The sequence below is a fragment of the Schistocerca nitens genome, chromosome 9 (genome assembly GCF_023898315.1).
Source record: "Schistocerca nitens isolate TAMUIC-IGC-003100 chromosome 9, iqSchNite1.1, whole genome shotgun sequence".
In the NCBI taxonomy this organism is placed as follows: Eukaryota; Metazoa; Arthropoda; class Insecta; order Orthoptera; family Acrididae; genus Schistocerca; species Schistocerca nitens.
Genome location: NC_064622.1, coordinates 64,341,185 through 64,355,834, shown reverse-complemented (window position 1 = coordinate 64,355,834; position 14,650 = coordinate 64,341,185).

Here is a 14,650-nt window from a genome sequence, read left to right as displayed (position 1 = left end):
TAACCTCTTCGAAGTGACTGAACAGAATGCACTAACTGGTGTATGTTAATCACGCCCAGCAGGCGAACAACATTTACGTAACACACTATACTCACACATATGATAAACACTTGAACTTGCTGTAAGTTAGATTGATCTACACCAACTGTCAGTAATGATTTTAATGTTACTGAATTTGCGTTGTACTGAAGGTACAATGAGTACTGTGGTGGCAATAAATTCTTTAACTGAATAATCAATGAACGCTATAGAACTAGAGATGTTAAAAACATTACTTTAGAATCATTTTGTGCTAATGAAACTGAATGAGTTTTTGCGTTGATAATGTACTGAAAAGCCACCACATCGAGTTGAACTGTAATTAATGTGGCACAGTACCTGGCGTCTTCTGTCAGTTGTATAATCCGGCGTTTGTTGGAAATTTTCGTCGTTAACTCCGATTATATCCTCTTGTTGCATTAATACGCCGATACTCACGTAATATAGCCTTCTTCCTGGTATTGCTGCACACACAGTGATGGATTTGGCATAATAATGAACTATTTTCTGTAAATAATTGATGACACTCGTGATATGCACTTTGAATCACAAACTTATTATTTCACTCAGACATTACACTGTAGAGAACTTGATTTGATAAATACATAACCTGGTTCGCTACGGATAAATGTACTTGTTATGGCGGCGGTATAAAATGCACTGTTCATTAAAACACTGTCGTACGATAACTACTAGTTCGTTGCTTGTGCTGGCGTGAGCTCGTCACTGGATCTCATATGGTAGTAAGATCACATTGCAACATTAGCTGCAAACACTGGTCACTTCATACCTTGCTGCTGGTCGCTGCAGTCCGTCGTAAATTACGCAGACTTCCACAAGGCGTGCCATGTGCTTTTTGAGCGGGAACAGCAACTATATCTCTCACAAGCCGTCTCCGTCGAAATGTTGCATCCTGCAAGCCTTATTGTCCATTTGACTTGCTGACACACCATAAATCCAGTTTGTGTTTGTTGTAAGCTCACTTTTAACTGTCTATAAGCAACGTTACCGTACCGTACGAAAACCGTCACTTTCGCGCCACGTAATCTCTGTTCTGCGTCTGAACAGTTCCAGAACACATCTCTCTCTACTGCCAAATTCACGCGCCAACCTGCATTTTCCGCGTTCTCGGGAATTTCCCTCACATTTAAACATTAATTTACACTATGCCAAGTTCACTATTCACAATTGGACATACCATAACATTACCATATTCAATTACAATCATTATTACATTATTTTTACTATACGTAATAATATTATCCTAGTTTAATGCTTCTTTATTTCGTCATCCGAGCGCAGCACTATTCAGATACTGTCTTACTCATAGCGCTATTTCATTTGACTGCCGCCAGGCGGAAGCACCTGTGCTTTTGTTTGCACAACTATGGCATGAGCGTTCACTTATTCAACTGCTGCGCCTTGGCTATGCTTCGTTGTGGCATTACAATGTAGAAACCCGGCCTAGCAGCTATACACTTGGTTACCTGATTCCAAAGAGACAGGAATAGAGTGCCAAATTCTCTCCAAATAGCCCATTAGATCGCCAAAATTCCCTACCATAGTGCTCAAAATGTTCTCAACTGGGCAGAGATCCACCCTTGATGGCCAAGGTAGGGTTTGGCAAACGAGGAGATAACCAGCAGAATCTCTCGCCGTGTGCGGGCGGGCATTATTTTGCTGAAATGTAAGCACCGGATTGCTTGCCATGAAAGGCAACAAACGGGACGTTGAGTATCGTCGACGTACCGCTGTGCTGTAATGGTGCCGCGGATGACAACCGAAGCGGTCCTGCTATCAAAAGAAATGGCATCCCAGATCGCTCCTGGTTGTCATGGCGACACTCATGTTGGTATCCCGCCACCCGCCACTGTCTGGGGCGACTACAGACACGCCTTCGCTGGTCGTCGGGACGCAGGTGGAAGAGAGACTCATCACTGAATTCTACTCCAGTGAATGAGATTCCATGCCAAGTGTGCCAGACACCGTTGCAAACGGGCTTGTTGGTGTTCAATGGTCAATGGTAATCGGTGCAAGAGGGTGCTATGGACTCTTTCAGTGAAGCACAAGTTGGGCGTCTGACCGATGATAATGACGATACGTGGCTCTGAACGCTTCTCCGATGAATGTTCGGTCCTCTCGTTGTGTCGTTTCTCTGGTCGACCGCTTCCTTCTTGACACTTTGTAAAATGAAACGTTCCCTTAGAAAAATTATACATGACTGTGCTTAAACTGACACACAATATTTTTTATCGCAACGCAATCTGACTTTCAATAATCCCTACAAAAGAATGGCCCTGACTAACATTAAAATATACCTTTCACAAATCACTTACCTCACAAAAATCTTCGTTGCTCTAACTACTGCAGTACAGCGAGCGCCACTACTGCCAGCTAAATAAAAGATTCAAACTACTGAAGGAACTAACTACTGATAGGCATAGTTAGCAAAAGAAAGATTTTGATAGAGAACAATGTATTTACCTTAACAGAGTTCAAAAGTCATATATATATATAATCAGTCCATGATATCCCATATTACAAGTTTACTCTTTCTGATGGACACACGTCCAGATCGTCTGCTCTAAAAATTCCGCCATCTCTCTCCCCACATCCACCACTGCTGGCTGCTCACCTCCAACTGCGCAACGCTACGCGCTGTTAGCAGCCAACTGCCCAACACTACAATAGCAAATTCCAACAATGCCACCCAGCCACAGACTGCACACAACACAGCCAGTGATTTTCATATAGAGCGCTACGTGGCGGTGGCGTTACCAATATAAGAACCTAAACAGCCTACTTACAACTTGTGTCCGGCCGTGGTTCACCTTGAAACCTTCCCATCTCCTCTATATCTCTTTTGTTAATGATAACCTTCGCTTTTACAATAAACTATTAAACCTTTCCTTAGGATTTCTTTCTCTTGCTTAATAATAACAAATGAAATCTTCCCTTTGAAACTTATTCTTTTTCTCAATCTTCGCATACAAATTTAAGTGGTGCTTTTTAAAAGTGATTTTCGGATTATTTCGACGAAACATAGAATGTGTCGTCGTGGCCATCAGTCGTTATCTGTAATAACCCAAAACTGTTCCTTACCTTTTTTACTGTTACTGGATCGCCATCTGACTGCTACATCGAACTGCGACATGAATATACTTACTCTGGTTTACTATACTCTGTTAACCGCTGGTGAGCTGTCATAATAAGTGGCTGTATTTATTACCAAAGCTGACTTTATGCTTTATTAGCAAAGCTGACGTTATGCTTTATTAGCAAAGCTGACGTTATTCTTTAATTAATTTGACTGAAGTTACGTAATTCATAGTTACGCTTTTCCTTGACAACAATAAAATTTTTGCAAAGTTTTACGTTGATGGTTTTTGGGATGGATTATAAATGCCCGCATCTCGTGGTCGTGCGGTAGCGTTCTCGCTTCCCACGCCCGGGTTCCCGGGTTCGATTCCCGGCGGGGTCAGGGATTTTCTCTGCCTCGTGATGCCTGGGTGTTGTGTCATGTCCTTAGGTTAGTTAGGTTTAAGTAGTTCTAAGTTCTAGGGGACTGATGACCATAGATGTTAAGTCCCATAGTGCTCAGAGCCATTTGAACCATTTTTTTATTATAATTAGAAATGCAATATTGCTGGCAAAAGTTAATTATACTCTGAATGGAATGATTTTACAAATGTTCAAATGGGACTTACTTTTTACAATAATCTTACAGCTAGCATTGCGCAAACATACCTTCAGTAGACTTGAGTTTCGCAAAGAAAATAATTCAATAATATTAGTTCCTCTTATGATAATAGTTAGCTGATGTCTCTGTACATCCGTTTATAATCTCATGCAAATCATAGCTAGTGGCTGGCAGGCACACCGCTCCTCGCAACCTCTCGCTTCAGACCTGCTACCGACTCGCTTCACTTCTCGCTTACTACTGACTTCCTACAAACGCCAAAGTGCCGTTCCTCCTGCCAACAATGCTTTCTGGTAGAGACAATCCCTGCTACCATTACAAAAAGTATCAATGCGCGGTCTTTCCCGCTCTTTTCTTAAAATGTATCCGCACGCGGATTCTCCCGCCCTTTTTTAAAATTATATTAGCAATACTTTGGTGTAGATATTCCCTGCTACCACAATTATTTCCAACATGACAAATATAAATTATTCCTACTGAACCCTATTAATAAAATATAAACATCTTTCATAAATTGTGGTTTGACAATAGAAAACAGAAATGTACACGTCTTACAACCTATTTCTGCCAGTATCGTCGAATAGTGGCAGCGCTCCTACTCGAAGGCCGAGCGATTCGCCTGTTACTCCAGCCGGCTCCTTCGAGCCCAACAACACGTCCTCTCTCACATGCTAAAACCTTCGTATATTGTTCACGCGCCTGTCTGCGAGGCATAGTTACTGTACAACCGAGTACAAGGAATGAAATTCACAAAACGCTTTACGTCCTGGTATCTACTTGTCACCTATCTACTATTCTTGCCAGCTGCACGGTGAAATTGCGCTGCAGCGTCACAAATTCATCCATGTGCCGCCAATGTTTACAGTTTTGCATTTTCCGTCGATACCTGCATGAATATCAATGTGTGACCAAACAAGTTTCGGGCTTGCAGCGGGTTGTAGTTTTATCTACATCTACATGATTACTCTGCAATTTACATTTAAGTGCTTGGCAGAGGGTTCATCGAACCACAATCATACTATTTCTCTACCATTCCACTCCCGAACAGCTCGCGGGAAAAACGAACACCTAAACCTTTCTGTTCGAGCTCTGATTTCTCTTATTTTATTTTTATGATCATACCTACCTATGTAGGTTGGGCTCAACAAAATATTTTCGCATTCGGAAGAGAAAGTTGGTGACTGAAATTTTGTAAATAGATCTCGCCGCGAAGAAAAACGTCTTTGCTTTAATGACTTCCATCCCAACTCGCATATCATATCTGCCACACTCTCTCCCCTATTACGTGATAACACAAAACGAGCTGCCCATTTTTGCACCCTTTCGATGTCCTCCGTCAATCACACCTGGTAAGGATCTCTCACCGCGCAGCAGTATTCTAACACAGGACGAACGAGTGTAGTGTAAGCTGTCTCTTTAGTGGACTTGTTGCATCTTTTAAGTGTCCTGCCAATGAAACGCAACCTTTGGCTCGCCTTCCCCATGTGGGGCGGCATGTTAGAAAATATGTTGCTGTTATATAATTTGTTTGAATGTAGAAACACTTCATTTCCTGTCCGATGCACCATTTGTGGGGCGGCTGGTGGAATTATCGTTGTTAAAAATGTTTGCATGTTGAAACACTTCCCGGCCGATTATCCATATGTGGGGCGGCAGGTGGAATAATGTTGTTTAAAATGTTCCTATTATTTAGAATGTTATTTATGCTGTCTTTCGCCGTTCTCAACACTGGCTCTCTAACTACAATATTGGCTACCAGAAAGTGATTAGCAAAACGTGAAGCCTGTAATTAGAATTCCTAGTGCCCACTTCATCTGAGAATACACTTATAGTTACAGCTTATAGCTCTGAGGAATTAGGAGATTGTCCGGGATTTATAATCAAAAACGGTCTTGAAAAAACGTTCTGTATTCTTAAAGTCACAGATGAAAACAAAAGAATCCACACAATCTAACTAACAGAGCAGTTCAGAGTCTAATGCGCTGATGCAACTATAAATGTCCAAATTAAATGTTTAAATGAATGCTCGCCATAATTTGATGATTAGGTTCATCAAACGCCACGCTGAATAATGGTAGAATGTTTGTCCCGCGGCGGCACGTGAAAATACGACAATACGCAAACTGAAGCTAGATAATGAAAATCATCCCAGAATTAATACTTCACTCGAAAATGATTTCATGGTTACGCGTATCCCAAGTAACTTAATACGGCATCCGAGGCTGTTTGTAGCAATGATAACGACGCGACGCGATTCCCGACACAGATGGCGTGCTATTCAGCGTCTGGAGAGAACTGGGGCCTTCCTTCCTCGCGCAGCGTTCTTATATATAAAGCCGCGGTGCGGACGGCTAAGGGAACGCCTGATCAAATCGGCTCTCCCGACTAGCCGCTGGGCTAGTAATGCACCACTTTAAGTTACCTAATAAATCATAGCTTCTCTTGCAGATGGCCGATGAAGCTCTTAATTTAAATATGCATTCAGTACGCACGTAAGTATTGATAATAAAATTTTGACGTGGCCAAGTTAAATATTTTGGGCGAGAGAATTAATTTAATTACCCTGCACGCAGTAGGTGAGCTCTGAACTGGCCCTTTGGAGATACGCTATCGCTATAGTTTTATAGGTATTCAAATGAAACTTCTCACATCTTCATAGTTATAGCGGATCTCCAACCTACTTAAATATAAACATCCTAGCCTTATTTATTAGCCTACTTAATTTATCTTGCTTCCTTAAGTTTTAAGACAAAAAACAGAAAATATTGAATTTCAACTAAAATCTTAATTTGTGAGATCCAGAAGACTGTTTCTATTAAATATTTATTAAAAAGGAATCTAATTATAAATTTTGAAGTCTCTAGCTCTTTTCTGTTGCGCCAATTATTTTTACAGAAAAACGTCCAAATTTCGAAAATGGCTAAAGTTATCGAACTGATATTCAACACATATTAATTTAGTATTACTCCTGACATGCTATAAACATTTTAGATTATTTACTTGATTTTTAAAGTATTGCGCAACATTTTTGACGTCAGAGCTAGTTACAGCGGACTGGCTGGCACACAATGGAAAGACTGCTGTGAATTTACTACGGCGTGAGTGGGCTGCTTCCCTACACCCACAATATTATCTATGTGCTCTTTCCAACTGAATTTGTTCGTAATTTTAACACCCAGGTACTTAGTTGAATTGACAGCCTTGAGAATAGTACTATTTATCAAGTAATCGAATTCCAACGGATTTCTTTTGGAACTCATGTGGATCACCTCACACTTTTCGTTATTTAGCGTCCACTGCCAGCTGCTACACCATACAGCAATCTTTTCTAAATCGCTTTGCAACTGATACTGGTCTTCGGATGACCTTACTAGACGGTAAATTACAGCATCATCTGCGAACAACCTAAGAAAACTGCTCAGATTGTCTCCCAGGTCATTTATATAGATCAGGAACAGCAGAGGTCCCAGGACGCTTCCCTGGGGAACACCTGATATCACTTCAGTTTTAGTCCATGATTTGCCGTCTATTACTACGAACTGCGACCTTCCTGACAGGAAATCACGAATCCAGTCGCACAACTGAGACGATACCCCGTAGGCCCGCAGCTTGATTAGAAGTCGCTTGTGAGGAACGGTGTCACAAGCTTTCCGGAAATCTAGAAATACGGAATCAACTTGAGATCCCCTGTCGATAGCGGCCATTACTTCGTGCGAATAAATAGTTAGCTGCGTTGCACAAGAACGATGTTTTCTGAAGCCATGCTGATTACGTATCAATAGATCGTTCCCTTCGAGGTGAATTCATTGCAAGATATTTCGACTGAGCGCCTGCCAGTCATCTTCAGGTGAGCCATCGAAGACTGACGAAGACCATGTTGTGTCCTCACCTAACATAACCTAATCGCCTTGGCGATTTTTTTCTCCTGGGATGGCAAGGTATGGTAAATCTTACAGTTTCACTTTATTTCGTATTCGTTTGCAAAGAGACTAGTATTCTCTGAGTGCTTTGAGGGTGTTGGTTACGTCGTCGTACGAGTGACTGACATCAACTGTTTACATGTAAGACACCGAATAACTGAACATTGCATCATCTTTGACGGTCCTGTGTGGGTGTAATAATGGCTCGAGATACACGTGAGACAATACTGACCCTACGACTTATCTTAGAAGCTAGATTAAGAAAAGGCAAACCTACGTTTCTAGCATTTGTAGACTTACAGAAAGCTTTTGACAATGTTCACTGGAATACTGTCTTTCAAATTCTGAAGGTTCAAATGGCTCTGAGCACTATGGGACTTGACATCTGAGGTCATCAGTCCCCTAGAACTTAGAACTACTTAAACCTAACTAACCTAAGGACATCACACACATCCATGCCCGAGGCAGGATTCGAACCTGCGACCGTAGCGGTCGCGCGGTTCCGGACTGAAGCGCCTAGAACCGCTCGGCCACACTGGCCGGCAATTCTGAAGGTTGCAGGGGTAAAATACAGGGAGCGAAAGGCTATTTACAATTTGTACCGAAACCAGAAGGCAGTTACAAGAGCCGAGGGACATCAAAGGGAAGCAATGGTTGGGAAGGGAGTGAGACAGGGTTGTAGCCTCGCCCCGATGCTATTCAGTCTATATATTGAGCAAGCAGTAAAGGAAACAAATGAAAAGTTCGGAGTAGGTATTAAAATCCATGGAGAAGAAATAAAAACATTGAGGTTCGCCGACGACATTGTAATTCTGTCAGAGACAGCAAAGGTCTTGAAAGAGCAGTAGAACGGAATGGGCAGTGTCTTGAAAGGAGGATATAAGACGAACATCAACAAAAGCAAAGCGAAGATAATGGAATGTAGTCGAATTAAGTCGGGTGATACTACGGGAATTAGATTAGGAAATGAGACACTTAAAGTAGTAAAGGAGTTTTGCTATTTAGGGAGTAAAATAACTGATGATGGTCGAAGTAGAGAGGATATAAAATGTAGACTGGCAATGGCAAGGAAAGCGTTTCTGAAGAAGAGAAATTTGTTAACATCGAATATTGATTTAAGTGTCAGGATGTCGTTTCTGAAAGAAATTCTGCAGATTAGATGGGTAGATTACATAACTAAAGAGGAAATATTGAATAGAATTGGGGAGAAGAGGAGTTTGTGGCACAACTTGAGTGGAAGAAGGGATCGGTTGGTAGGACATATTGTGAGGCATCAAGGGATCACCAATTTAGTACTGGAGGGCAGCATGGAGGGCAAAAATCGTAGAGGGCAACCAGAAGGATGTAGGCTGCGGTAGCTACTGGGAGATGAAGAGGCTTGCACAGGATAAAGTAGCGTGGAAAGCTGCATCAAACCAGTCTCAGGACTGAAGACCACAGCAACAACATCCACCTTGTATTTGTGTCCATGTCGTGGAAGGGTCACGCCTACATTCGCAAGTTGGCGGACATTTCCCCGATACTCGTCTAATTCGTGAAAAAAGCGAGTTGCCTGATTTTTTATCTTCTCGGCGACGTATTTTTCTCCAGTCATTGTGCGCGGATCATCTTCATTCTATACAATTTTCTGTCTTGTATGTGTGGGGTAAAAGTCAACCCTCCATCCAATATCACTCGCAGGTAGTTAGTTGTCGTAGTCGAGGGTATTGGCTGTCCATTGATGGCAAGTCGCATCCTCAGTTGCGACCGTTTCTTCGGAATCAGTATTGCTGCAGAATGAGATTTTCACTCTGCAGCGGAGTGTGCGCTGATATGAAACTTCCTGGCAGATTAAAACTGTGTGCCCGACCGAGACTCGAACTCGGGACCTTTGCCTTCCGCGGGCAAGTGCTCTACCACCTGAGCTACCGAAGCACGACTCACGCCCGGTACTCACAGCTTTACTTCTGCCAGTACCTCGTCTCCTACCCTCCAAACTTTACAGAAGCTCTCCTGCGAACCTTGCAGAACTAGCACTCCTGAAAGAAAGGATATTGCGGAGACATGGCTTAGCCACAGCCTGGGGGATGTTTCCAGAATGAGATTTTCACTCTGCAGCGGAGTGTGCGCTGATATGAAACTTCCTGGCAGATTAAAACTGTGTGCCCGACCGGGACTCGAACTCGGGACCTTTGCCTTCCGCGGGCAAGTGCTCTACCACCTGAGCTACCCAAGCACGACTCACGCCCCGTCCTCACAGCTTTAATTCCGCCAGTACCTCTTCTCCTTTCTTCCAGGAATGCTAGTTCTGCAAGGTTCGCAGGAGAGCTTCTGTAAAGTTTGGAAGGTGGGAGACGAGGTACTGGCAGAAGTAAAGCTGTGAGTACCGGGCGTGAGTCGTGCTTCGGTAGCTCAGGTGGTAGAGCACTTGCCCGCGAAAGGCAAAGGTACCGAGTTCGAGTCTCGGTCGGGCACACAGTTTTAATCTGCCAGGAAGTTTCAGTATTGCTGCAGTTTTCGTAGAGTGTAGGGTGATTTTATTGCGCTTTGTCCACTGTTTGGCTATGTCAAGTTGTCAAAGTTGTCGTTGCATCCTGTTGAAAAGTTGTTCGATGCTCCTTCCAAAGGTTAGGAAGGCCGTGTCATCTGCGTACAGACTGGCGGTGACGTGTAGAATGGTGGGAATGTCGTTAATATACAAATTAAATAGGCATGGCAACATGACCGCTCCCTGTGGGATCCCAGCTGATGGTTCAAATGGCTCTTTAAGCACTATGGGACTTAACATCTGAGGTCATCAGTCTCCTAGACTTAGAACTACCTAAACCTAACTAACCTAAGGACATCACATACATACATCCATGCCCAACGCAGGATTCGAACCTCCGACCGTAGCAGCAGCGCGATTCCGGACCGAAGCGCCTAGAACCGCTCGGCCACAAAGGCCGCCATTCCAGTTGAGACAGTTTTCAGTGCTGAATACTTCCCATCTGTTTGTACAAACAGACGCCTGGCGTGCATAAAGCTATCAATTAGCCTGATGTAACAATCGGGAACACGAATTTAATCGACTAGTTTGACTGCTGTTGTTGTGGTCTTCAGTACTGAGACTGGTTTGATGCAGCTCTCCACGCTACTCTATCCTGTGCAAGCTTCTTCATCTCCCAGTGCGTACTGCAGCCCACATCCCTCTGAATCTGCTTAGTATATTCATCTCTTGGTCTCCCTCTACGATTTGTACTCTCCACGCTGCCCTCCAATACTAAATTGGTATTCCCTTGATGCCTCACAATATGTCCTACCAAACGATCCCTTCTTGTAGTCAAGCTGTGCCACAAACTCCTCTTCTCCCCAATTCTATTCAATACCTCCTCATTAGTTATGTGATCTACCCATCTAATCATCAGCATTCTTCTTTAGCACCACATTTCGAAAGCTTCTATTCTCTTCTTCTCCAAACTAGTTATCGTCCATGTTCCACTTCCATACATGGCTACACTCCATACAAATACTTTCAGAAACGACTACCTGACAGTTAAATCTATACTCGATGTTAAAAAATTTCTCTTCTTCAGAAACGCTTTCCTTGCCATTGCCAGTCTACATTTTATATCCTTTCTACTTCGACCATCATCAGTTATTTTGCTCCCCAAATAGCAAGACTCCTTTACTACTTTAAGTGTCTCATTTCCTAATCTAATTCCCACAGCGTCACACGACTCATTTCGAGCTTTTGTTGATGTTCATCTTATACCCTCCTTTCAAGACCCTGTCCATTCCGTTCAACTGCTCTTCCAAGTCCTTTGCTGTCTCTGACAGAATTACAATGTCATCGGCGAACCTCAAAGTTTATATTTCTTCTCCATGGATTTTAATACCTACTCCGAACTTTTCATTTGTTTCCTTTACTGCTTGCCCAATATACAGATTGAACAACATCGGGGAGAGGCTACAACCCTGTCTCAATCCCTTCGCAACCACTGCTTCCCTTTCATGTCCCTCGACTGTTGCCGGCCGGTGTGGCCGTGCGGTTCTAGGCGCTTCAGTCTGGAACCGCGTGACCGCTACGGTCGCAGGTTCGAATCCTGCCTCGGCAATGGATGTGTGTGATGTCCTTAGGTTAGTTAGGTTTAAGTAGTTCTAAGTTGTAGGGGACTGATGACCACGGATGTTAAGTCCCATAGTGCTCAGAGCCATTTGAACCTCGACTGTTATAACTGCCATCTGGTTTCTGTACAAATTGTAAATAACCTTTCGCTCCCTGTATTTTACCCCTGCCACCTTCAGAATTTGAAAGAGAGTATTCCAGTCAACATTGTCAAAAGCTTTCTCTAAGTCTACAAATGCTAGAAACGTAGGTATGCCTTTCCTGAATCTTTCTTCTAAGATAAGTCGTAGGGTCAGTATTGCCTCACGTGTTCCAATATTTCTACGGAATCCAAACTGATCTTCCCCAAGGTCGGCTTCTACCAGTTTTTCCATTCGTCTGTAAAGAATTCGCGTTAGTATTTTGCAGCCGTGAATTATGAAACTGATAGTTCGGTAATTTTCACATCTGTCAACGCCTGCTTTCTTTGGGATTGGAATTATTATATTCTTCTTGAAGTCTAAGGTTATTTCGCCTGTCTCATACATCTTGCTCACCAGATGGTAGAGTTTTGTCAGGACTGGCTCTCCCAAGGCCGTCAGTAATTCTAACGGAATGTTTCCTACTCCTGTGGCCTTGTTTCGACTCAGGTCTTTCAGTGCTCTGTCAAACTCTTCACGCAGTATTATATCTCCCATTTCATCTTCATCTACATCCTCTTCCATTTCTATAACATTGCCCCCAAGTACATCGCCCTTGTATAGACCCTCTATATACTCCTTCCACCTTTCTGCTTTCCCTTCTTTGCTTAGAACTGGGTTTCCATCTGAGCTCTTGATATTCATACGCGTGCTTCTCTTTCCTCCACAGGTCTCTTTGACTATAAGCTAAAAATGTCGTGTGACTAGGGCCTCCCGTCGTGTAGACAGTTCGCCGGGTGCAAGTCTTTCGAATTGACGCCACTTCGGCGACTTGCACGTCGATGGGGATGAAATTATGATGGTTAAAACAACACAACGCCCAGTCCCTGAGCGGAGAAAGTCTCCGACCCAGCGGGAATCGAACTAGGGCCCTTAGGATTTACATTCTGTCGCTCTGACCACTTACCTACCGGGGGCGGATGACTGTAAGCTTGTCACGCCCTGCATAGCGCGCTGCGAATATTCCACGCATGCGTCACAGTTCAATTTTACCGTCGGACCACACCTCCCGGCGGCAGCTCCCTCGCTGGTGGAACCGCGGAACACTTCTGTCCTCTGTATTCGCGCTCGTCGCGGCCGTTGACGCCCTCGGTCGTCGGCGATTAGAACAAATGGTGGGGTGATGTCCCAATGGTAGCCGCTATCACGGCTCATCAAATTTCCCAAAAAGATGCAGCTGCGGGGAGAATCGCAGTTCTGTCATACTCCATTGAATGTCCGGTGGAAATACAGTGTTCGGCGATAGCGGACTTGGTTGGTACAAAAGGTGAGTGCAACGTTGATGTTCGCCGCAGCGTTCTTTCACAGTGGGTGATCTGACCTGCGTAAGCCATACCACACTGACAAGGTGTTTAGTAAATTCTGGCCTTCCGCAATAACAAGTTGTCCCTCACCGACCCCAAAAGGTCTGCAATCTTAGATGATGGATGCAAAATCACTCTCGCTTGAAATTTTCAGGCGATTCTTGCTATTTTAAGCGAAATGTTGCTGACAAAAGGAAGAAAAGCTAAAGAATTTGCCGGTGTTTTCTCCTCCTGTTCCACTTCCTGATTCTTGATTTCAACTGACAGTATCTTGTTAATCTGTTGGATGGAATATCCATTTTTTCTAAATACTGTCTTTAGATGGGCGAACTACGTAGTCAAACGATCAGGACAGAGAGGGGGTGACCTCTGTGTACGAGTGTTTTAAGCACCCTCATAGTTTGTACCGGGTAATGACAGCTTGACGTTTGCAAATACAGTTCATTACATGTGAGTGGACTTACGATAAAATGAATGACCCAGAGAACCACTATTCCTTGTTCCAACGAAGACGTACAAGAAAGGCAGACAAACATCCTATACACGGTGAATCGAATGTTGTTATGAGTGTAGTTAAGGTGGTGAAGAAACACCACACTGAAAGTGTCGTCCACACATATCTAAGGAATTGAACGATAACCGGCTGCAAGCCTGAAATTTGAATATTCAGTTCGCCGGGAATATCTTAAAAATTCACAATTTGTGACCAATTTGCATAACTCCTTCGTGATACGTCTTTTGTTTCTTGTCTAGAGTGTAATTTCATAAGTCAAAGCCTTTCATGTTATAAGAGGGCATTTTAGACAGGGCAGTCTTGTTCAGACATTCAGACATTCTTACATGTATTGTAAACTTCCCACTACATTTACTTCTGTCTGAAATTTAACGCACAATTACCTACTTTCTATAAAAAGTCTACGTATTACCAAAACTGTGTGCCCAGAAACTGTTATCCGACTTAAAACTCGTATGCTAATCTTTGACTAAGCAGAACCTAATTTGAATTGGACTGTAACTGATCTAGCCGGCCTTAGTGGCCGTGCGGTTCTAGGCGCTACAGTCGGGAACCGAGCGACCGCTACGGTCGCAGGTTCGAATCCTGCCTCGGGCATGGATGTATGTGATGTCCTTAGGTTAGTTAGGTTTAATTAGTTCTAAGTTCTAGGCAACTGATGACCTCAGAAGTTAAGTCGCATAGTGCTCAGAGCCATTTGAACCATTTGTAACTGATCTGATTTTAACTTGTCTTTATATTAAATGCGCAACTGAAGAAAAGCAGTTATCTGGCCCTAATCAAAATTTCCACTTACCTCGCGAGTTGACAACATTGTTGCAGGTTTCTCGAAAGCACAACAGCAAACATCAAGCAGGCTGCGGCTAAGCTAGATTTCTGTTTGTAAATAAAATATTCGAACTGTTGC